The sequence below is a fragment of the Erpetoichthys calabaricus genome, chromosome 16, assembly GCF_900747795.2.
Source record: "Erpetoichthys calabaricus chromosome 16, fErpCal1.3, whole genome shotgun sequence".
NCBI lineage: Eukaryota > Metazoa > Chordata > Cladistia > Polypteriformes > Polypteridae > Erpetoichthys > Erpetoichthys calabaricus.
This window is the reverse complement of record NC_041409.2, coordinates 48,852,042-48,876,332: the sequence shown is the minus strand read 5'-3', so window position 1 is coordinate 48,876,332 and position 24,291 is coordinate 48,852,042. Positions and strand designations below refer to the sequence as shown.

At 40.2% G+C, this 24,291-nt stretch overlaps 1 protein-coding gene across 1 annotated transcript in view; it reads right to left on the bottom strand.

The window, feature by feature from the left end:
- Positions 1-24,291, bottom strand: part of pacs2 (phosphofurin acidic cluster sorting protein 2) — a 310,748-nt gene that overhangs the window by 179,281 nt on the left and 107,176 nt on the right. The window lies entirely within an intron of this gene.

The following is a 24,291-nucleotide window of genomic DNA, read 5'->3' as shown; positions in this document are numbered from 1 at the left end:
CTGTGAGCATTGTTTGGGAATTTGTGCATTGTGTGGTGCTGTAAAAAGAAAGAAGAAAATTAAATGTGTGTGTTTTTGGGACTTCTGTGTGTCCTGTGTCTGTCTGTAGTCAGGCTGATCTCTATGATAGATAGATAGATAGATAGATAGATAGATAGATAGATAGATAGATAGATAGATAGATAGATAGATAGATAGATAGATAGATAGATAGATAGATAGATAGATAATGTATATATGCTCATTCACTCAGATTGTTAGGAATGCCTGTATGCCTGCTTACCCATGCAACTATCGAATTAGCCAAACACATGGCTGCAGCAAAGCACATAAAATCTTGCGGGAACAGATCAGGAGTTTCAGTTAATGTTCACAGCAAACACCTGAATGGGGAAAAACTGTGATCTCCGTGATTTTGGCAGTGCCATGATTGTTGTTCGGTTTGAGCATTTCTATAACTGCTGATCTTCTGGGATTTTCATACACAATACTCTCTAGAGTTTACTTAGATGGCTGAGAAAAATAAAAAACATCCGGTGAGCAGCTGCCCTGCAGACGTAAATGCTTTGATGATGAGAGATGTCAAATGAGAATGACCAGAATGGTTCAAGCTGACAGAAAAGCTATGGTAAATTAGATACAACTCAGTACAAGTGTGGCAAGCAGAAAAGCATCTCAGAATGTACAACATGTCAGTCCTTGAGGCGGATGGACTATGAGGGTGGAAGGCCATGTCCAGTTCTTCTCCTGTCAGCCAAGAACAGAAAGCTGAGGCTGGAGTGGGCACAGGCTCAATAATAGTAGACAGCAGAAGATTGGAAAACATAATTGGATTTGATGGATCTTGATTTCTGCTGAGGCACACAGATGGTAGGGTCAGAATTTGGTGCCAACAGCATGAATTTACGGAACCAACCTGCTTTGTGTCAAAATCCAGGTTGGTGGTGGCAGTGGCCCATTAATAGCAATCAATGATTGCTTAAATGCCTCTGCCATTTTGAGTATTGGTGCTGACCCTAACCCACAATTTACCCATCATCTAATGGCTACTTTTAGCATGATAATACACCATGTCACAAAGCAAAAGTCATCATAAACTGGTTTCATGACCATGACAATGAGCTCAGTGTTCCTCGGTGTCCTTACCCAGTCATCAGGGGCCTCATGTATAAACGGTGCGCACGCACAGAAATGTTGCGTACTCCCGTTTCCACGCTCAAATTGTGATGTATAACACCTAAACTTGGCGTAAAGCCACGCACATTTCCACGGTACCTCATACCTTGGCGTACGCAATTTCTCCGCTCGGTTTTGCAGACTGGCGGCACCCAGCGTCAAAGCAGTGCTACTGTTCCTGTGTGGTCACCCTTTCTTTCTTAGCTCCATATTCCTGACACGGCTTTATAAATACACTGAAACTAACTGCATATTGTTTGTTTATTAGTGTAATGCATCTGATTGTAATTAATCTGCAGCAATATAATGGTCCAGGGAATAGCCATAGTATTCCAAATACCATAACTGCATTAGCGTTGTAACTCTCACTGCATCTTCTTCTTCTTTCAGCTGCTCCCGTTAAGGGTTGCCACAGCAGATCATCTTTTTCCATATTACTCTCACTGCACCACTCAGAGTATTTATATCACTGTATCTGAGTGGGGAATCACAGCAGCAGCTGATCGGAAAGAGAATTATTGGTATACAGTTTCAAGTACACACTACCTCAACCACGGCAAAAAACGTCAAAGCCTTTCCTGTACGGACCTCGCGTTTCAAAAACAGTTTCATCCCAAGAACTATAAACGCACTCAATCAGTCCATCAAGTGCTCCTTGTAAAACTGCTTGTACTTATAAGTACAATTACCTCACTGTAAACTTACACTACAGTTATAATATTGCACAACCTACGCTACTTTATAAAGCGTGTATGATGACAATATCATTTTTAAGATGAAATGCAGCAAACTATGTTGCTTATAGTATACAGATAAAACTTTAACTTCATTTAAAAAATCTGCATTGTTAATAATTAAACATGTGAGGACAGGGTGCCGCAGCGTATAGCTAGTTCACGGATAGCTCCTGCCTTGCGCTGTATTCTTGCTGGTGCTGACGCGACACTGGAAGGATAGACGGATAGAATAATTAAACATGTACTACGAAGATATTTCAATGTTCCTTAAAAGTTTTGAAGAATCAGCGTTCTAAGCTTACAGATGGCTTAACGTCTATTACAGAGCTGATTGTGTGGCGATTGGGTATTTGGAGAAAGGAAAGTAAGTACAGGAATTGGAGGTTAGTACGTTTGAAAGAGACAGTACTTCTGTAATAAATTATTTCATCGAAGGTCTCACATGGTGCAGCAAGCCTCTTGCGTGAGATATGAACATTCACTGCGCCACCGTGTTCCCATGTTTAATAACATGTTTTCATTCCTATCATCATGAAAATGATATCACGTATACATCTCAGTATTTTAATTATTCAGAGAGCTGTAATATCTCGAATGTAATGGATTCTGTGTCCTGTCGGAGAAAGAGAAAGAACGGAAGCACGTTGTGATTCACACACATAGAGCACATAGAAGATCAAATACAGAACAAAGCATTTAATGTGCTACTTGAGAAACTAGTAAAATAAACGATTTTAAGATGAAGTTTATGATGTTCTACTTTAATGGCAAAATAAACTACGTGATTAAAGTGGAAATTTCGAGATTAAAGTTGACATTTCGTGCTTTTTTCCCCACTGTGTGCCTATGTTTTTTGTTTGTACCCTAATAAGCTTTCATATGACACTCAGACGGTGGGCTATGACTTGCCTTTTCACGGCGACTTTGATATGTGATTTCTTTTTTATTTCGGGCACTGTGCGACTTTGTGAACTTGAGCTTTCGAGTTTCTCCGACACTCTGTCACTCGATCAACTTTCTTTTGTTGATTATACCACTGTTTAAACCAGCAAATAGTACGTTTTTCCTTTGCCTCCACTTGGTATTCGCTGAAATTCTTATATTTTCCCCTGTGCTTTTCCCATTGTCTTTTCACAGAAGGCTATTTGTATTGATTTGCATATTCAAAGAGGCGTAATTCTGGGAGGAGTTGGGGCGGGACAGAAAGCGCGTGCACGTGCGTTACTTTTCACGCTGATCGGGATTTATGTAGTGGAAGAACGTGAAAGTTTGCATGCGCACAGATTCCTGCATCTGGATTTTTCTGTGCGTACGCACAATCCTGCTTTTGTGCTTACGCCATGTTATAGTGTGAGTTCTACACACGCCGTTATACATGAGGCCCCAGATCTGAATCCAGCAAAACACAAGATGAATGTGCAGCTGATAGATGTGCAGAAATGGTGTGATACATAAATCTTAGAATCCAAGTCTGTTTTGAGAGCAAAAGGAACCCCATCCCAGTATTAGTATAGGATAGAATTTGCTTGGAGAGTGTACATCAATAGACATGAAGTTCCAATGGCTTAGCATTCAAAAGACGAGCTGCATGCTTACTTTTGAGTTTGGTGGGAATTTTGACGTGTGTGGCGTTGGTAGCTGATGTGTAGTCAACTCGGACAAGTGTGTAAAGGCACAACATTTTTGTGATTCATGAACGGCTTCGATGTGGACCCCCAAATGACTTCATGCACATTGATCGTCATGTAAAAACAATTACTTTTCCTTGCTGCTGCTCTCTGCTGCTGCTACTACTACTACTACTACTACTACTACCACTACTACTACTACTACTACTACTCCTCTCCAGCAGCTCTACTGGATCCTGGTGTCTGATTCTGTAACATTCCCATAATTGCTTCTCCAAAGGTTTATGCCTGAATTCTTAACATTCCATAAATGTGTATTAAAATGGCCTTCCTCCTGGGACCTCTAGAATGAATATGGTATTGGGTTTCTTCTCAGGAATTTGCTAAGATCACTGTGGTTTTTATTTTGTTTATTTTTAATGCTGAATTATTTGTTATTTCTGGATGTGGTCTATGTGAACACTGATTGGGTAACATCACTGCGCCACCATTTTGTGGCCCTGTTTTTCACGGCCACTGCACTGTTCTACTAAGTCCTTATGAGGCTGCACAATTGCTAGGAATGTGACCCCTGCCATCATAGCCACCAAGGGACAAAAGATAGCCACAGAGCAGTGCATCTGAACTGAAAACTAATCAGGGAATACTTGAGTAAATAAGACCAACAAAAGAATTGCTAGAGAAAGACTTCATTTCGGTTTTTAAGCTTTGTTTTATTCTAGTTTCTGATTAATATTTTAACATTGGCGTTTTCTTTGAAATTGTATTCAGAGTGTGTGGACCCCAGCTACTGTCACACATGTGTGTATGGTTGACAACCTCAGGGCTCATTTAGTAACTGTTATACACCGAGCCACAGGGTGGCGGTGTTGTCTAATGCTTTCTCTCACCTTCCCTCTGCAGACAGGATGACTGACAGCCTCTCCATCTCTAACATCACTTCTAGTTTCCGACCCTTCCTGGTTGCAGGCGTCATAACCAGCTCCGACGCCATCTTAGGGCAGTCTGAGGAAGTACAAGACAATCTCAGTTCTGTTCAAATGTTTCTCCCTTTTTGTTTTAGCCATTATATATACGGGGATCACTTCGGTACTCTTTATCATGTTTCCTGTGTCTAATTACACTACATATGACTGTTCTTTTGCCTTATCCTTTTCTGTAGCTCGCTCTCCTCCTGATAATGAAAAATAACAAATCTGATTTGGAGATGTGAATCTTCAAACCTTTGGTTTTGTCTGTTCGTATAGGCCAAGATCTATACACGTGGAAAGCAAGAAATGCCCTGTTCAGAACACATACGGTGCCCAAGAATTATTGTGAGCAATGAGGGACTCCAGGAGATTAAAGTCGAGGCACACGTTCATAGATAAGGAAAGCTGAAAGGTCCAAACTGGCAGATGAATCAGAACCAAAGGAAGAAATGCCAAAGGTCAAAGGGCGAGGTCAATATCAGCAATAAAGTTGAAACCAAAAAGTACACTATCCGCACACCAGGGAGTACCTGGGAAGAAGCGAATTACTGTTTATTGCTTTTAACCCTTTAACCTACACCTCATTTTCTTGTCCATTTTCTGCTACTTTGACTTAAATGGCTATAACATCACCATGCTGTATTCAATATTCAAGTTCTAACCCTCAAAAAAAAAAAAAAAAATAAAAGACATTTATTTTTCAGAATTTTTACTTCTTGTAAATTAGTTATGTTATATATGCTACATCAGAACAAGTTGCAAAATTCAGTAACGCTTCTACCAAGAACTGCTCTTTGAATGTTAATTGTTTTTCAATAGGTGTTGGAATGAGCTTCAAAACACTGAGCATGTGTCATTGAATGTGTCACGAATCATTTTCTTCTTCCATCGGTTGATCTCATTATGGGTCACCACAGCAGATCATCTTTTTCCATATCTTCCTGTCCTCGGCATCTTGCTCTGTCACCCCATCACCTGCATGTCCTCTCTCATCCATAAGTCTTCTCTTAGACCTTCCTCTGTTCCTCTTACCTGGCCGCTCTATCCTTAGAACCCTTCTCCCACTATACCCAGAATATAATCTCGCCTCTCTAGTTTGTTTCCCAACTGTCCAACCTCAGCTGACCCTCTAATGTCCTCATTTCTAATCCTGTCCATCTTCGTCACACCCAGTGCAAATCTTAACATCTTTAACTCTGCCACCTCCAGCTCTGTCTCCTGCTTTCTGGTCAGTGCCACCATCTCCAACCCATATAACATAGCTGGTCTCACTACCATCCTGTAGACCTTCCCTTTCACTCTTGCTGATACCCGTCTGTCACAAATTACTCCTGACACTCTTCTACTCAGAAAAAAATCGTGCATGAAATATCTACAAGTAGCATGTCTGGTTTTACTGTTTCCAAGCAGTACAACAAACAGGATTGGTTTTCTCACCTCTTACTGTTTTTAAATAAGTTTCCATAATAAACATATCCATTATTGAAGACCTATGGCCTGTGTATCATTTTGAAGGGCAGATCCTACTCTGTCAGAACATATATAGTTGATATAGAAATTATATTGTGTATATGAATTACAGCACCAAGGTAAAGAAATTATACTGTGCATCCAAATCACAAAAACCTCTTTACAAAAATTCTAAAATTCTAAAATACAGAATGTGGAAAATATAGAAAATAGAATGTGGCATCATTTGAAAGTTGAAACGCCACATGCATTTAGCAGATAATAATCTGTCCAGTCAAAGTGTACACAATTAGATCAGGATGTTCAAGAAAGCCAAATTAGGGGCAGATGTTGCCTCGATAAGAGAAATTCAGCCATCTTTGAGAGAAGAAAGAAAAAAAACTGCAACGTGGTATCATGCGATATGCCATTTTAATGGCAGAAACACTGCACTTTAATTATAGCAATAATGAATGATTGCATGCATTTTCGTTTATTAAAATTTTGCATTGCTGGTCGGTCCCGCTGGCGAGTCCAAAACAATGGAGCTGAGTTTAAACGGCTAAGATCTGAGACTATCTGGAGGGTTGCCGGTTCGAATCTCATTACTGCCAAAAGAATCCTATTCTGTTGGGCCCTTGAGCAAAGCCCTTAACCTTAAAATTGTTCCAAGGACGCTTTACATTGGCTGACCCTATGCTCAGACCTCCAAAGGTCATGTGAAAAAACAATTTCCCCTTGGAAATTAAAAAAGTGTACCAAAATAAATACCAAAACCAATGTTGTATCTACCAAGGAATGATGGTAATGCCATATTTATATTGTCTTTAGCCGTCCCCCACGGCTCCGCCTGCATATTAGTGAAACAGGACAGTGAGGAGGGTCCTGCCCGGCACCCCACTCCTGACGTCACGCATCTCCCTCCCCTCAGCCCGCAGCTTCTGTCACGGATTAGCGCAAATATATCGGTGCTGCAAGCGAACTATGATTCTTAGCGCGATGAGAGAAGTCGCAAAATCAACCAGAATGTTCAAGCATATTCTAGAAAACAAAGATCTTAATCCGTTAATAGTTCTCTCGTTTGCTAGATAAGTGGAAGTAAGATACATGCCCCGAGGCTGGCACGTGAATGAGGAGCGTCTCGGCCTGCTGCATGTCTCTCTCTCAGATTCACGCAAATATATCGCTCCTGCAAGCAAACATAAGATTCTTAGCGCAATGAGAGAAGTTGAGAAATCATCCGGAATGTTCAAACAAATTCTAGAAAAAAACCCGATCTAAATCCATTAATTAGTTCTGTCGTTCGCTAGCTAAGCAGATGTAAGGAACACCCTGAGGCTGGCACGTGAGTGAGGAGGGACCCGCCCCCCCCTCCCCTCAGCCCGCTGCGTCTTTCTCGGATAAATCATTACTGCACGCGAACTATGATACATAGCACAATGAGAGAAGTCGCAAAATCAACCGGAATGTTCAAGCAAATTAAAGAAAAAAAATCTGTGAAGTAGTTCTTTCATGAAAAGCAGGCAGACAGACAGACGTTGGATTTTATATATATATATATATAGAGAGAGATATCCTGTGAAGCCATAGGCATAACCGTACCAATTCAAAATGGCATCACATAAATAAAGGTAAGTATAATAAATCTACTTTGTCCTTCCCACAATAGTAATGAAAATATTGTTAGAAACCAAACCCTCAGGAAAGAAAATCCCAAGGTGCACACAGAAAAGCAGATAAAAATCATTCCAACATTACAAAGAATCTGTCACCCTAAAGTGATCCGATGCTTCCCGGTTTCGAGACTATTGGATTGTAGTGCAGCATGGACCCAGTCAACAATCAATTTAATTCACTCAGTAACATAAGGCATCAAATCAGGCTCAAATGTTGGTCACTCACACTGCTTTTGGCATCTTCTGCTGTTCAGCCCAGTATCCCAATAAACCAAAATTACTGGAATGGTGTCCAAGTTGGCAAACACAGGCAAAGTGGGCAGATTTCCAGGACTATATTTAAGAAGGATGCCCACACTGCTGAGGATAGCATCTCTGCATGGGTTATTTATGTGCTGCTAGAATTTTTAGCCCGACCATTAATAGCACATGTTTTTACAGGAGCACTGGACACAAACGGCTACATTTTCTATAGCTGCTACATTAAACACAGACTGGAGAATGAAGGACGCACAGAGAATTAAGTGTTGAAAAGCCAGCCTGTGCAGATTAAGGCAACTGTCCCATGGAGCTCATTATCTAGTAATCAGACTCAGAGGCCAGACTGGACATTCCAAATCGACATGAGGTATCTGCTCAAATCTACTAGACCGCACTGGAAAAGACTTATAGCAGAATAGCCGGCCCTGACGCCAAAGCCAAGTAACCCTAATTAGACAACCGCTGCCTTTAGGCTGGTCTCATTAAAGGAAGCATCTGTTTTCTCACCCCTTGGAGAAATTCTTTTAAGATTGTGCCAACTGCCTGCTTGTTCTATCAGGGCTATGATAAGAAAGGAAGAGGTCCCAGGAGAAGACATTCAAATTGGAGAAGAGAGGGCAGGCATCCCGCTGTCTGCTGCTGCACTGATCATTAATGTAGTAAGGGGACTATGGAAACAAAGTTCAAATATTAGAAGATGATGCAGTTCTCCCAGCACTGATAGAAGTACCCATAAGATCTGAGCAATCTACAAAGTAAGAAATAACAACATCTTTCTACAGCTTCTGTGGATAACTGCCAAAAGAAAAACAAAGCACCCTGCCAAATGAATCTATGATTTTATTTTAACAGGCAACCGTAGCAGTAGGCAAACTCAAACCATCTAACGTAATTTACTTGGGCTTGTTACAGTTTTGGACCAAACCTTAGTTTTGAAACTAGAAGCCACTGGCATCAAGGGAACTTAAAAACTGGATTTCATGTTAGAGAAGTGGCCAGCGAGAACGAGTATAGATCAGAAATCAGTGATCCATGCTGGGTCAGATCATTCATAAAATGTCAAGATGGATTAGAGGCAAGACCACCAGGGTTATTAATGACAGGTCAGAAGAAAAAAACACAGCCAAGAATGTGCTAAAGTCAAAAAACAGAGAAATCAGTCCTGCCTTTGGTCTAATTTGGAGCACAAACCAAAATCGCAGACAAAGAGTATGGTTGTTAAATCACAGTCTGAAACACGCAGAAAATTAGTTAATAAAGGTCAATATATAGACGACAACTAGTCATGCCATCTGATTGACTCTCGAGGACACGCCCACAGAAAACACAAGTATGCCATGGCAACCGGAATACAAAATAAGAGCAAATGATTCCCAAAATAAATAAATAATTTTAAATAATGATATTGTAATAACTTATAACCAAATAAATTACAGATTATGAATCTGTATATTCAATAATGCAAGAAACTATCCAGAATAACAATGTGAAAAATATGTAATCTACCTACTATGTCATAAAACACTTAAAATCTCTGTGCCAAGTCCTACTGAGCAGTCAGATTGGTCAGTTTGGCTTTGGTGACGTGACGAAAAAGAAAGTGCGAGTGTGCGACATATGAGGAGGGGAAATGGCCTGGGAGGCATGTGGAGAAAGTCCCCTTCAAAGACGGCAAGTATAAAAGTGGACAGGATGTGAGAAAGCCGCCTTGACGATAAAGACAGAGTCTGAGAAGCAAGATTTAAAGGGAGCACCGGTGAAGAGAAGTTCAGACACTTGCGAATACAGAGGAAAGCAGCTGAAAGTGAACGTAGGGCAGGAGAGAGCAAACATTTTTAAATTGTATTTTTTGTCTGTTACCTGTCTTTTCGTTGGTGTGTGTGTATTTGTATATATATCTATATATATTGTCATACACGGCCGGGGTCCTTGTCCAGCCGGGATACCTCTTCACTGTATGGACCGGGGGAGCAAGCCTGGTCAGAACAGTACCTTCACCGGGATGCTAGATGGCAGCCCCCCTGGGTGGCAGTGGTGCCTTGGATTCCCACAGGGCTCCATGGGAGATGGAGTTCTCTACAGCCCTGTTGGGATCCAGGGGTGCCACCAGGGGGTGCTGCAGTTGTTCCTGAGCCCGTGTGGGTGGCTCTTCCGCCACACCTGGAAGTGCAGACGGAAATAGGTCATCAAACACCTGGAGCACTTCTGGGTGGGCTATAAAAGGAGCCAGCAGCCACCACTCCGAGAGCCAGAGTCGGGAGGAGAGAGATGAAGCTTGCCGGAGAAGTGTGGAAGAGAAAGTAAACTATTGTTTACAGGTGATTTGTGCTTTGGACTGTGTTGTGCGCTTGTGGGTACGGGGAAGACCTTCTACACAAGCGAAGAAAAATAAAAAGCATCTCTGTTTTTATAAGTGTGCATCCTGTGTCTGTCTGTGTCGGGTTAAGCACTGATATAGTGCCATCTACAGTTACTATATATATATATATATATATATATATATATGCGAGGGACATTCAAAAAGTCTCCACACTCTTTTTAAACTCTATTTATTAGGTATTTCAAAAACAAATTATATCACTTTTCTACATATTTACCTTCCTTTGTGATGCAGTTTTCCCAGTCACAGGACACTGTCAGACACAACCAATTTCTACTCCTCCCACCATTCACCATTTCCAATGAAAATATAAAAGTGTGGAAACTTTTTGAACATGCCTCACTTATATATAATATATATACATATATATATATATATATACATATAAATAAATATATACATATATATACATATATATACATATATATATATATATATATATATATATATATATATATATATATATATATACATACATATATATATATATATATATATATATATATATATATATATATATATATATATACATATATATATATATATATATATATATATATATATATATATATATACATATATATATATATATATATATATATATATATATATATATATATATATATATATACATATATATATATATATATATATATATATATATATACATAAACATATAAAAAAATATATAATATACAAGGCATACATAAAAGAAATGTTAAGGTCTGTCCATCTGTCACGTGGTAACTGCTGGGTACAGAACCATGATCTTAGGCTTAACTGAATGCTTATGACTGCTTATGTTCTAGAAATTCAAAGTAATGTCAGCAAACCTATGGTCTTGGCTTTATGATGGCCAAGTAATCACAAAACCAAGTGACAAGGGGGGGGCGGGGAAACGACCTTAGCATCAAGCAAATTGCAGAGGCCGATGACATGATGAAAAACACCACAATAGGAAGAAGGTGAATAAGAGCAGTGACATCTGCTGAGCATTCAGCAAATCACAGAGACTGGGGTCAATACGCTTTTTAATCTATATATCAAATGCTAAGGTCTGTCCATCTGTCACATGATTATTCGCAAACTACTAAGGGTTACAAACCAGACCTTCATTTTGATCAAATGCTTATGTCCTTTTCATTGAGAAAATTGTAGAGGCTGATGACATGACAAGGAACACCATAATAGGATGAACCAGAGCAGCGACATCTGCTGAGTATCAAGCTAATCACAGAGGCTTGGGCCACTACTGTTTTTAATCTATATACCAAACGCTAAGGTCTGTCCATCGCATGATTACTCATGAACCACTAGGGCTAGAAACCTGATTTTGGTCTTGATTAAAAGCTCATGACCTTAGCATCAGGAAAATCATAGAAGCAGATGAGACAACGAGGAACACCATAATAATAATAAGAAGAAGTGTCATCTGCCAAGTGGGAAGAGCAGGATACAGAATGCAATTATGATAGAGATAGAGAAATGCATGCTGACAATCATGTGAAAATTTTACTGTTGTTTTATCTACCCTCTGGTTGTCTACCTCATTCTCTAGATACTTTTAAACAATCTTACGGCATCTCTGATCACATCCGCACAGTCTGTATTCATATCTTTAATTTCCCTCTTTCTGTCCAAGGCTTTTGGCTCAGATGTGCCACTGCTTTTTAGCCATCTATTTGTTGCTAAACAGCCATGTTATTAAGTTGATATGTTGCCCATACTTTCTCCAAGCACAGATCTTTGGCCCTACTCACCCAGGAGAACCTTACCATGAATTTGGAGGACTCCTTTTCTTCTACTGTACTTACTAATCTGTCCTCTCCAACTTTGCCACTCAACTATATTTGTAGGCCCATGTTCTGGACTACCAAATGTGAAAATACTTCCAAGGGAGTGAATACTTTTTATAGGCACTGTATTTAAAGTTTTCAATGAATTCTTCATGCGACTTGTCCTCTTCATTTGGCTCAGAAAGGTTCATCCACTCTAATAAATTCCTCCTCAAGCACCACTCCCGACCTAGTGAACTTTAAATGCCTCTTTGAAAACTTTTCAGATGGCTAACGAGTCCTACCAGTCATCTCAATACAAAATTGGAAAAAGATGTTAGAAATCCAATCTGCCCTCGCTGAAGTCTGCTCATGTTTATTGGTTTGCAATCTAATCTCGGTGTGAACTGCAGTGAAAGATTTCCAGCACTCTGCCAAAGATGGTTGGTTTCATGTGACTGATGATGTTATCTTGCAAAGCACTTAAACATATTTTGTGCATCCTTTTTTCCTGTATGTCACCTTGCATAAAAGCTTCTACATTAAGAGTTAAGCGAGTCATTAAATAACCGCTTTGCTGAGTGAATAGAAATTTATAATACATAGACAAAGTTTGCGCTATTTTTAATTGAGTTGTACTTAGTTTCTCATTTTGTTTATAATCTTCCAGCATTCTTCATTGTTCTTCATTTGCGAAGGCATTTGATTTTTGTTACTAGGTTGGTTGCCATCCTGTGTCTTGTGTTGCACTACATGTGATGTCACTAATAGGTGTCTTTATTGAAGATGGCATTGTTGTAGATGGACAGTAGCGTATCTAGGGGCAGGCGAAGGGGATGGTCTGCCCCAGGTGGCACATTTTTGGGGGCAGCATTATTGGCCAAAAAAGTAAAATTCACTTATTTTTATACACAAATGCTTCAAAAATAATTTTCAGACTGTCCTTTTTTGACGGCATCAGACACAGCAGTTGAAAGTTATGAGGCAATAACAAAAATAAACATAAACATGACACCGATAATAATTTCTAGGAAGATAAACAGCTAATTTACAATTTTGTTTCGTTATCAATACGAATGTGTTCTTGCTCCCCACCTATCACTTATACACTATACTGGTTCTGGTTTTCGCTGTGTAATTATATTAAACTAATAATTAGAACATGACTTATTAGTGCGTCCATACTATATTCTTAGTTGATGCTTATAAATAATTACATGTGAAAAATTATTGCTGTTTCTCTATATATGAATAAATCTATGCAAAATTTATCTTAATTTTTCTCTATATGTCATTTGAATTTTCTATTTAAATAGGTTAACATATTCAGATATTGAAGCACCGCCCTGCCCCGAGCAGCACAAACTCGAGCTACGCCACTGGAGATGGAGTCTCAAACGTGATGAAACGTGAGGCCTCCAAAATAAGCCACAAGCCAGGACCTTCACTGAACAGTCTCAAAGAGCCGCACCACAATCCAGCTAGTTCCCTAACTACTATCAGCTGGCTTCGGCCTACATGGCTCCAAAAAAGGAGAGCTTTTTTTATAGGTTCAAAAAGCAAATGTTCTAAAACTATACCAAAATGACATACACAAGAATGAGGGGTTGACTGTGAACTTGTGGAATTTAGAAAAAAAAAGGGGAACAAAGAGTTTTTTATAAATAGTGTTTTTAATAAATAAATCAAGAGCAAAAAAGGCACAAAAGGGCAATCTGAGGCGAACAAGTCCCAAACACAAATACAGAACCCAATTAATGTAACAAAAGTAGAAAATGGAGAAACCAGTAATGACTCAAAGTGCTCCGTTGCTGAGTTTCTCACATAAAGACAGAAGGAGGACCCACCAGCCGTGATGTCGGGTGGTCCTGCCTCCTGGGGCTCCATCCACTTTAGGCCTTATTAGTTGGCTAAGAATTTATGGGTTAATTAATTATGCACTCGGGTGTATTATTTTAATAGTGTATTTCACCAGCTGTCTAACCCCGCCTCCATTTTGGAGAATGTCCGAAGCCCAGATAGAGAGGGTTGGTGCCAAGAAAGGAGAAACCTCTAGAGGAGAAGTTTAGTCAAAGAAAAAAATTGTGACCCCTTATAAAACTGCGAATCACTACAAAACTTGAAGAGGAAGATGATTCCACAAGCTTTTTACGCTATAATTGTCAAGCCACTTAACCAATGACAGAATAAGTAGGGGATCTCCTAACCCGACTCCAATTTATTGTTAATATTTAACTTTTACTATATGTTAGAAATTGAAAAAATACTGTGATATTTGAGTTAGCATTGACTTTAAGTTACATAGGACTATATACGGTTATACAGTATATGCGACCTCAGGGGTTAAGTGTTGTTTTATTAGTGTGTGCTTTAGAATAAACTCTCAGGGACTAAAGTAGTTTTCTTAGCTGTTGCTAATCGAATAATAATTAAGTGCTCAAAAAAAATTAAAGGAACACTTTGAAAACGCTTTAGATCTCAATGGGGACAAAAAATCCAGCTGGATATCTCTACTGATATGGTAATGTGTTAGGAATGAAAGGCTGCCACATCATTTGATGGAAATGAAAATTATCAACCTACAGACGGGTGAATTCAAAGACATCCTGAAAATTAAAGTGAAAAAATGTCTAACAACGTCACGGCATGCTCCTAATGAGACGACGGATGGTGTCCTGGGGGATCTCCTCCCAGATCTGGACCACTGAGCTCTTGGACAGGCTGAGGTGTCAGATGGATCAAAACATAATGTCCCAGTGGTGTTCTATTTGATTGAGGTCAGGTCGGTCAATTGTATTAATTCCATCATCTTCCAGGAACTGCCTGTATACTCTCGCAATATGAGGCAGGACCTAGGTAGCCATATTTTGTTGGGACCCCCACCTCACCCTGAAGTGCTTCTGGACCACGCTTACAGGACACCAGAAGAACTCCCAGCTGCCTCTGCTCTGACAGCCAGAATCACGAGGAAGGAGACGAAGCTTGCCAGGAGGAGCAGAGGAGGCAAAGAAAGAAAGAAGAGTGCCATATTGCTATGTTCGATATTGCTTTGTACTGTGCTTTGGTGCTGGGAAATGCTTGAGAGAACAGTTTCCCAAAGCAAAATTAAAGCCTTTGTGCTGCTGGATTTGTGCCTGTGTCTGTCTCTGCTGGGTTAGGGGAGCTGGAGAGCGCCCTTCAGGCCACAAGCCTTAGAGGCTAAGTGCTATTCTATAGCATGTGTTTCAAAATAAAACCTTAGAGGCTAGGTAGCTTAACATAGTGTGTGTCTCATTTCATTAAAAGTCTAACTACTAAAAGAATACGCTCCAAATGTGAATATTTAGTCTGTGAACTGCAGGGGATGAGTGTTCTCAGCGAAAAGGGTTAGCATTGATACTGGCAATGATCAGCTGTGGTTTACAATAATTAACATTGTATTAACCAGCAAAACTCAAAATGATATACAGTAACAAAGTAATCTTATATATAAACGTCTACATGTGGAAGTGTGTGTGACTGTCTGTCCGCCCCGGAAGTGCGAGGCTACAGCATGAAGCTGAAACAAAGCGACTCTTGTCGCCAAAGTGAAACCGCCAAGAAAAGAGAAACTTACTAAGCTGCTGATAGACAATGGAGGCGAGAACGTCGGCAAAATGAAACCGCCAAGGAAAGAGAAACTTGCTTAGCTGCTGATAGACAATGGAGGCGAGAACGTCGGCAAAATGAAACCGCCAAGGAAAGAGAAACTTGCTTAGCTGCTGATAGACAATGGAGGCGAGAACGTCGGCAAAATGAAACCGCCAAGGAAAGAGAAACTTGCTTAGCTGCTGATAGACAATGGAGGCGAGAACGTCAGCAAAATGAAACCGCCAAGGAAAGAGAAACTTGCTTAGCTGCTAATACACAAGCGAGGCGAGCACATCAGCAAAATGAAACCTCAGAGGAGAGAGAACTTCGCTTAGCTGCACAACCGATGTGATTGATTGATTGATTGATTGATCGAAGTGCCAGAATTCATGGTTTCTAGGACCCCAGGCTTTCTACTACATGGGCTTACACAGCTAGTATATATTGTGGATGCCACACTGGCAGGACGGCTGAATTTTCCTTTAAACGTGGGGGGTACAAATGGGATACAAATGTTGTTACGTTTTCATACCATACAAGATCTGCTTAAATATACCAAATTCAAACTCTTTTGTGATAATCAGCATAAGAAAATCAGGTTTATTTAAGTGTATCAAACCGTTGAAATGTGTCATTGCCAAAGCGTTCAACTTGATCACTAACATACTTAGGGCCCTATGATTTCTGCGATGTGGAAAACACGGATGGAATCGTGGAATTAACACATAAAAAATGGATTTTAGATTAAAAATGGAAATGTGGGGAATATAGAAACTGAAGGAAGTGACTGTTACAAAACTTTCCAAATAAATTAAACGATTGAATAATCTATAGTTCTATCATTCAGATACTATTTTCTAGTTTGTTGTCTTTCAAGCAAACGCAATTCTTCATAGAAATCCAGTCGTGCCTCTATCTATTTGTGCACCTGGTTCCTGTATGTTTTCTCATTAAAGGCACGCAAATTAGCTTGCTGCACAAGACAGAAATGTCGAAGCGAGCAGTATCAGATACTCTAACTACATTGAAAAAAATAAGAAATACAAGCTTAACTGCAAAACTGAGGGCATGATAATATCCTGGTGACTTTTATGAATCTGGACAAGTTTTCTGCAAGTTTTGCAGCATACTATAGACTGGACACGAAAAGATACTTGCAATGATGCCTAACAGTGAAATTTTGTCAACATGCTACATCACTAGTGATGTGGTCAAGTCTGCCTTCTTCAAGAAGCTTGCCAGGAAAAGGAGATTGGCAACCTTCTTGTCACTGAAAGAGATTGTGCTGACCAAACCTGCCTGATGAATGGAACTGGAAAAATGAAAGGTTCAGTTGTGCTAGTGTGCTTTTCATTAAAAGGAATGTAAAGTGCCAATATTCAATATTATTTGTTTTGTTGTAGCTGTTACTACTTTCTTAAAAAAAAGACGTAAAAAACAAAAAATCCGAATCAAGGAAAAATAAAACGGTGAAAACCAAAAATCAAAAAAAAAATCAAAACAGCATTTGTGAAAAAATAAAACGGATTCCATAGGGCCCTACAAACTTGGAGTTAATTTAAACATGGCAGCAAGGATCATAACTAAAACTAAGAGGCTACACAAATAATTTAAGTTCTTCAATATTTATGCTGGTTTCTATCTAATGTTACAGTTCTCCTTTCGACGTGCAAACAGCATCGCTAATGTTGCAGAACTTCTTAATGCCTATTGTAATGCTAGTGAAGACTACTTAAAAAGAAAGAATATATAACGTGAAGATGTGGCACAGCCAAGAAACAAAGTTGGAGGTGCAATCATGAAAACCAAAAGAATCAAAATGTCAAAGACAGAACATTAAGCAAACGACAAGGCAGGGGATCAAAACCAGGGAGATAGATGGCGGAGCTTCCAGTTTTCAGTCCTTCCGGCAGGAATAGGCGGGTCCAGGTGGACGGACACCAGAAGTGATGATAATGGTGTTATAGGTTAGTCAGTATTAGACTTTGACGACCAGGGTGGAGGCTCCCCCTCAGTGTCCTAAGCGTGCACCCCGTCATTTACATTAATACATAAACAGCGCAGAATTTACGGAGCGCACATCCCATAACATTCATAAATGGATCAGGATGTAAACACCATTGTGTGCCTCCCGTGCCTCCCTGTTTGGCAGCCCAAGTCACCCATGCCTAAATCTGCCGCTGCCAACGTTTCATTTGAGTCACATGGTAATGACATCTGTTACATTAGAAGTATTTTGCATTGCAAACTTAGATCTAACAAAATTGTTGAGGATTTGGCCTTTTCCCCTTTTGTTTAACTACAGGCCATATCTGATGCCAGTGTACATAAAGATCAGTTGAACTGATCAGACAAAAGATCATCATAGAAGCTGCCCAGACAATAACAGTACACCCTTCAATTGGGTGATGAGTCAACTTGAAGGCTATTCTGAAGGCAAAAGCGCAGAAGAAGAGGTCAGTTGCTCACATCACCCCAATGAGGGTCCTCTTCTTTGCAGGACACAGAAAAATTCCATTTCAGCCATCTCTCAGCAAACAACAATAATGAATCATGAAAAAGTTCCCTGAGCTCCAAAAGGAAAAGCGTGACTAAGCCGACACAAAGGAAACACTCTAACTTTCCTTTTTAGAAGAAACACAGGAGCCCCCTGTGAACGCTCCCACTCTGAAGAGAAAAACACTTTTTTCAATCACCAATTTATAATAAAAGCCAGCCTCAGAGGCCTAATTATAATGATGGGCATGCAATCACACGGTGACCCAGAAACAATCGCGGCAAATTAAACGCAGGCAGAATATTTCTCGCAACGCGAAGCCTGTTTTGTAAACTCCAGCGCATCTGTGCGGAGACGGAATCCTGCTGGAGAAAGCACTCGCTCCCCTCTCTTGGCCGCCAAATATGCCGACTCAACAGCTTTGCCGACTGCAGCACTCACAAAAGGCATATGCTGGCTAGGAAATGAAATGCAGCAAAATTTATTGAATTCGGTGTTACTCTGAGGTCACCTAAAGAAAAGCAGCACATGCTGATTAGGTGTCGACACCCTGGGAAAAGAGTGCTGGTGCTTCATCTGAAGAAAAGGAGCAGAAGAAAAGGCACAACATTCAGACAACTTCCCCTCATTACCACACAGACATTTCTCACTGCTCTGGGAGACCGGACTAGCCACTCAGTCTGACCAAACCTGCAGAGGTAATGAAAGAAGTATCAGGGCAACATAAAGATCAAATAAGAAATACAGAAGAAAGACGTTTGTATATCATATGTGAGTTTTTAGGTATTCATTATTATTATCCATTCTTTCACACATACCTCTCTTCTCGACTCTATCCCAGTAGCATAAACCAGCCTTAGATAAGACATCAGTCTACACCCACTCATGAATGTATGTGTAATCGATCTAACTGACCTCTGGGGTCATCTGAAGGCAACCAGTGAAAAGCCCAATGCGAGACAGCACCCCCAGCTTGCAACACAAGCCAGATTAGGCACTACAGATCTAAAGCTATGTCCATACTGTGCTTTCATTTAGACAAAAAAAATGATCTCCGTCCAGACAAGCATTTATGAAAGTATCTCCGTCCACACTAAAACACCTGAAAACGCAGATGAGGACCATAGCTTCAGGTTGCCGCCTTTTGGGTCAAACAGAGTCATGTCTCACCGTCATGATAAATGGGAAAGGGGCACATATCGTTTGCGAAATGCACTGCGATGGGCTGCTGTGGATTTTTTAAGCAATCGACATTGCTCCATATTGACTGTCGCCACCCATTCTCCAAGAGGAAAATCTGACAGTCGTCATGGAGTGGGTCTCAAAAACACTATGAAGGGCCTATGGCTGGGTCTTGAGAAAAAAAAAATTTAGAAACACTGATGTAGACATTTGCCTGCATTGGGAACATGTGTATCGACAGAAAAATACTCAAAAGGAGATCCACGGGATTTACAACCAAACTGTGGTGACCGATAAATTATTTGCTGGCTGCATCACGTATGTAGCATTTAAACTGTACAAAATGTAATTTAGACACATATGGGTGAGCAATCCTCAGGAACATACTAGGTTTCAAATCCAACGTATTCATGTTTTCATATAGAACACATTCCAAGTATAAATACAGCCTCTTTTAGCAATGCAAAACTGCTACCAACTGTAAAAAAATACTAAACAATACTTGTTAAGTATCTAAGAAAAAAGAAAAAAAACTCTTTAAATATGCAGCATATACATTAGTATAGTCAAAATTCATGGTATTCTGTTTTCATTTAACATTAAATACATTACATGCATATATCTGTACTCAGATTTGAGCTCCATGTGTTAACATACAGTATAAAGTCTGGCTTACTTGTCTGAACTTATCATGACTTATAAACCAGAGTGCACATTAAGATCTCAAGATGTCAGTCCGCTTAGGATTCCAAGGATTAATAAAATAACAGTGGGAGGTTGAGCTTTTAGTTACAGGGCCCCTAAACTGTGCAATGGTCTGCCTGCTACTATGAGAGATGCCCCTTCGGTCTCAGCTTTTAAATCCCGGCTGAAGACTCACTACTTCAGTTTAGCATATCCTGACTAGAGCTGCTGATTACTGTACAGACTGCATCTCTGTTGTTAGTCATTAGCACTAAAACATAAGTAACATGATAGTTATAATTTGTTACTAACCCTCACCTATTCTGTTTCTCTTCTCAGTACTCACATATGGCACTTGGTGCCACTGCCCACCTGCCAAGTTGTTTGCCTGCCTAAGGAAAACTCATCAAAGATAAAGGAGCACTGGAATCATCCGGTAGAAGGGTCTTTTCATCAGATTGACTAGCCCAGCACTGACTTAGCTGTGGAATGGCAAGTTGGGGATGGGGGAGGTGGTGGGGGCAGCTTGATGGCCGGGGTCTACACAACTATGCCTATGTCTGGCTGTCTGACTCAATTTTTTACAATCTGGCTGTGGTTCCACAATACACTGATGGGCACATATTGCTGTTTTTCATTTATGTTAATTTTAAATAAAATGTATTTTAACAAATCTGTATCTTCATATGTGATATGATGTGGTATAATCTATTCTTGCGTTTTTCCTTGAGAGTTGGCGAGGAATGCTGTGCGAGAACAAAGTATTTTGTACTGTTGTATTGTATTCCTGAGGTGGCAATGACAGATTTAGCTCTGTGAAGAGGATTACTTGTGCTCTGCTTTGTGCGTTGTATTCACCTCATTTTTTTGACGCCCATTGCATGCCCAACCCACCAGGAAGTGGATTTCTCTCTGAATTGCCTTTCCCAAGATTTCATCCACTTGTTTCCCCTACAAGGTTTTTTTTCTTGTCTATTGTCCAGTCTGTTTGGAGAGACAAGGCTGGGGGGCTGTCAACAAAACAAGGCCTGTTAAAGTACACTTCTGGTGTGATTTTCAGCTATATAAGAAATGAATTGTTATTAGGGTAAAAAATGTCTCTATGAGTGTGTGCAGCACATTACCAAGGGAACTTTGAGATAATAACAATTAATACCTTTTAGTTTGTTCACAGTAAGAATTTATATGTAAAAAGTGCCAAAGACTTACTGTGGTTTAGAGGGTCCACAGCTCAAGTCAAAAAGGCCACTTTTTAAATAAATAGTCGCCGCACTCGCAGCTTAACGAGGGGGCGCGGTAGTGTGGTGGATCGGTTCGTGGATGAATTCGTGATGCGGGCGGTCCTCGCTTAAGTGCACAGGTGAGGAGTCGTCCGCATCCATAATTGATACCGGGAGCTGCCAATTGCCACATCTGATCCACGTCCCCGTAATAAATAGAAGCGCAAGGCGGCTAGGAAAAGGGAGGAAAAAAAAAGAAGAAAAGACGTATGGAGGTTAGAAGTAGAAGAAGGCAGGAAGCAGCGAGGAGAAAGCTGGTGCAGGAGAGTGAGCGAGTGCACGCAGGCTCGCGGGCAGCTGAACAGTTAGCCTGGGTGTTTGGCTGGCACCCTGGGAGCAATTGGTAGTGGTCGCTCCCGCTGAGCATTTTGAGGAGCGGGAGTGACCGGAAGGAGGATGGTTCGCTGCATAAGGCCGAGAAGACAGTGGGAGTTGGGACTTGGGACGTGAAAGCCCCAGCGTGAGCGCCCTGGTCGCTGGGGAGCCCAAGTCATGGTTTAGTGAAGCTTACCGGAGCCAGGGATCGGTGAGGCGAACAGACCAGCTGGATAAGGCAGAGAGAAGGTCTGCTGCAGGTAGGGTGGCTCCCCTGGTGCATAGCTTGGACGGGAGAAGCAGGGGAGTCACCAGTAGAAGAAAGGCACCGGGCTGATTTGTTTAAAAAGACAGCTTCCAGCCATTGTTTTAACCTCGTTGTTTTTTAAAGGATTTTTTTTCTAATGGATTTTAACCTCCACGATTTCACCTCTGTTTTAATGGATTATTTATTTGATGACGTACTGTATTTTTAAGACACTGCACTATTTATTTGAACACTGTTTTGTTTTGTTGGTTTTAAATAAAAGCACTTTTGCACTTTTTGCACCATCCCCTTGCTTTGTTGTGCCTCAACGTCTAGCTAATTGGTGAAATTACCGACGATGTCGGATTCAAGTGCTCCCAAAAGCAAGATGGGAGCATGGAGCGAACCCACATCGTCACACAAAAGATACAGGTGTGTTAAAAGATTATACCATTTATCTGTATGCTAACTGGTGCAAACTGATATGTCTGTTAAGTTTCTTGTGCAAATCAACCTAGCTTACTTAAAAATCATTAGATTCTGCTTTGTTATATTCCTCCAGTCTTGCTGTGTTGAACTGACTGGTGCACATGGCTGGCTCCCTAAAGCCTGTTGTAATAAAGGACATCCGTCTTAACCTGTTATCTCAGCTCTTCTTTATTTACAGAATAATTGCCCTAAGATATGCTAAGGAGCTGAAAAATCGTACATATTTATACAAGTCTGTACTGGTAAAACCACACAAAAGTGTCACAGGTCAGAATTCAAGACAAACTTAAACCCCCTGTGTGTGTGTGGATGGTATGACATTAAATAAAGCCACTTGACTTGAATATGAAGGAAAATTCAAAATTCTAGTGATCACAGAACAGAAACAGGGATGAGGGCATTAACTATGGTGCTGAGTTGTATGTTGTGCACTATGAAATTACACAGAGGTACCATAGCTTAGCCACAATGACTAGGAGATAAACCAATTCAAAGACCCTATGACTTACACTTGTGTTTGTATGTGTATTATTGTCGTGGTTTGGGAGTCCCAAACCACTAAAGGCAAGCACTGAATCTTTATAAAATAAAAGATTAAAGTAACATTTGAGTTTAGGTACTTTCAAAATGTATGCATTACTCATTTACTCTGATGTAACAAGACCTTAACAAAGGCATCTTTTGGCATTCATAACACTTATAAAACATTAGTAAATGGGTTATTCATCTCTGTGTAGTGTGGCATAATGACACAATGGTAAAATGACTTGTTAATATAAAGGACTCACAAGCTTTATGTTAAATATGTAATATCATGAGAAAAGTGTCTCCATTAAGCCACCTCCGACCACACCAGTCACATTGTAGAGATGATCAAACACTCTACAACAACAATTTATTTCTTGTCTAGCCCACAATCACATAAGAAATGCCTCTATGGGTTTTAACAGGCCCCATTTTTTGACAGCCCCCTCGGCCTTGACTCCCTTAGAAGGCTTTGTAATCGTTATGAAGACCCAAAGAAGTGTATGTTAAGGTCTTGTTACATTAGAAGAATCAAGACGAGAACAAGCCATTCAGCCCAACAAAGCTCACCAGTCCTATCCACTTAATTTTTCCAAAATAAAAACAAGTCGAGTTTTGAAAGTCCCTACTGTCCACTACTCTACTTGGTAGCTTATTCCAAATGTCTATGGTTCTCTGTGTAAAGAAAAACTTCCTAATGTTTGTGCAAAATTTACCCTTAACAAGTATTCAGCTATATCCTCGTGTTCCTGATGAACTCATAACAGTAAATGAGTACCAGACACATTTTTGCAGTACCTAAACTTGAATGCTACCAAGATTTACTCTTTACAATCAGGATTCCAATCACTATGGAGCACAAAGGCAAAAGAGCATTGCCTGAAATACAAGGCAATCAAAATCAAACATACTGATTCCTAACACTAGAATTACCAGAGCCAATGAAAAAACTCGTAAATCCGGCCCACCTTAAATCCCTTAGCACCTCTCCGTCAGTGTCTTTTGTCTTGTAAATGTGTCGATAAGCCCAAGAAGCAAGCAGCCTGCTATACCATCTCCCCACCGCCTCAGAATGGGCAAGAAGTTCTCCCAGTTCCTGCCTTGATTGATTATCTGGGAGTGAGCTACCCAGAATTGTAAGGGGAAATAATTTGATGTGTGTTTTGTGTCTATAACAATCTATGTAAACACATCGTTAAAACAGAAACATATTTCACATTTTAGTAATAAATGACAAAATGTAGACATGAACTGTATAGTGTGTGAAGGCTGATGGCCAAATATCAAATAAACACTTTCACAAAAGGTGCAAGTACAATGCGACAGCTTCTGTGGTGTAGCGGTAAGATCCACTGATTTATAATCCGGAGGTCGTGAGTTCGAAACAAAGCTCCCTGGCCAATTTATCTT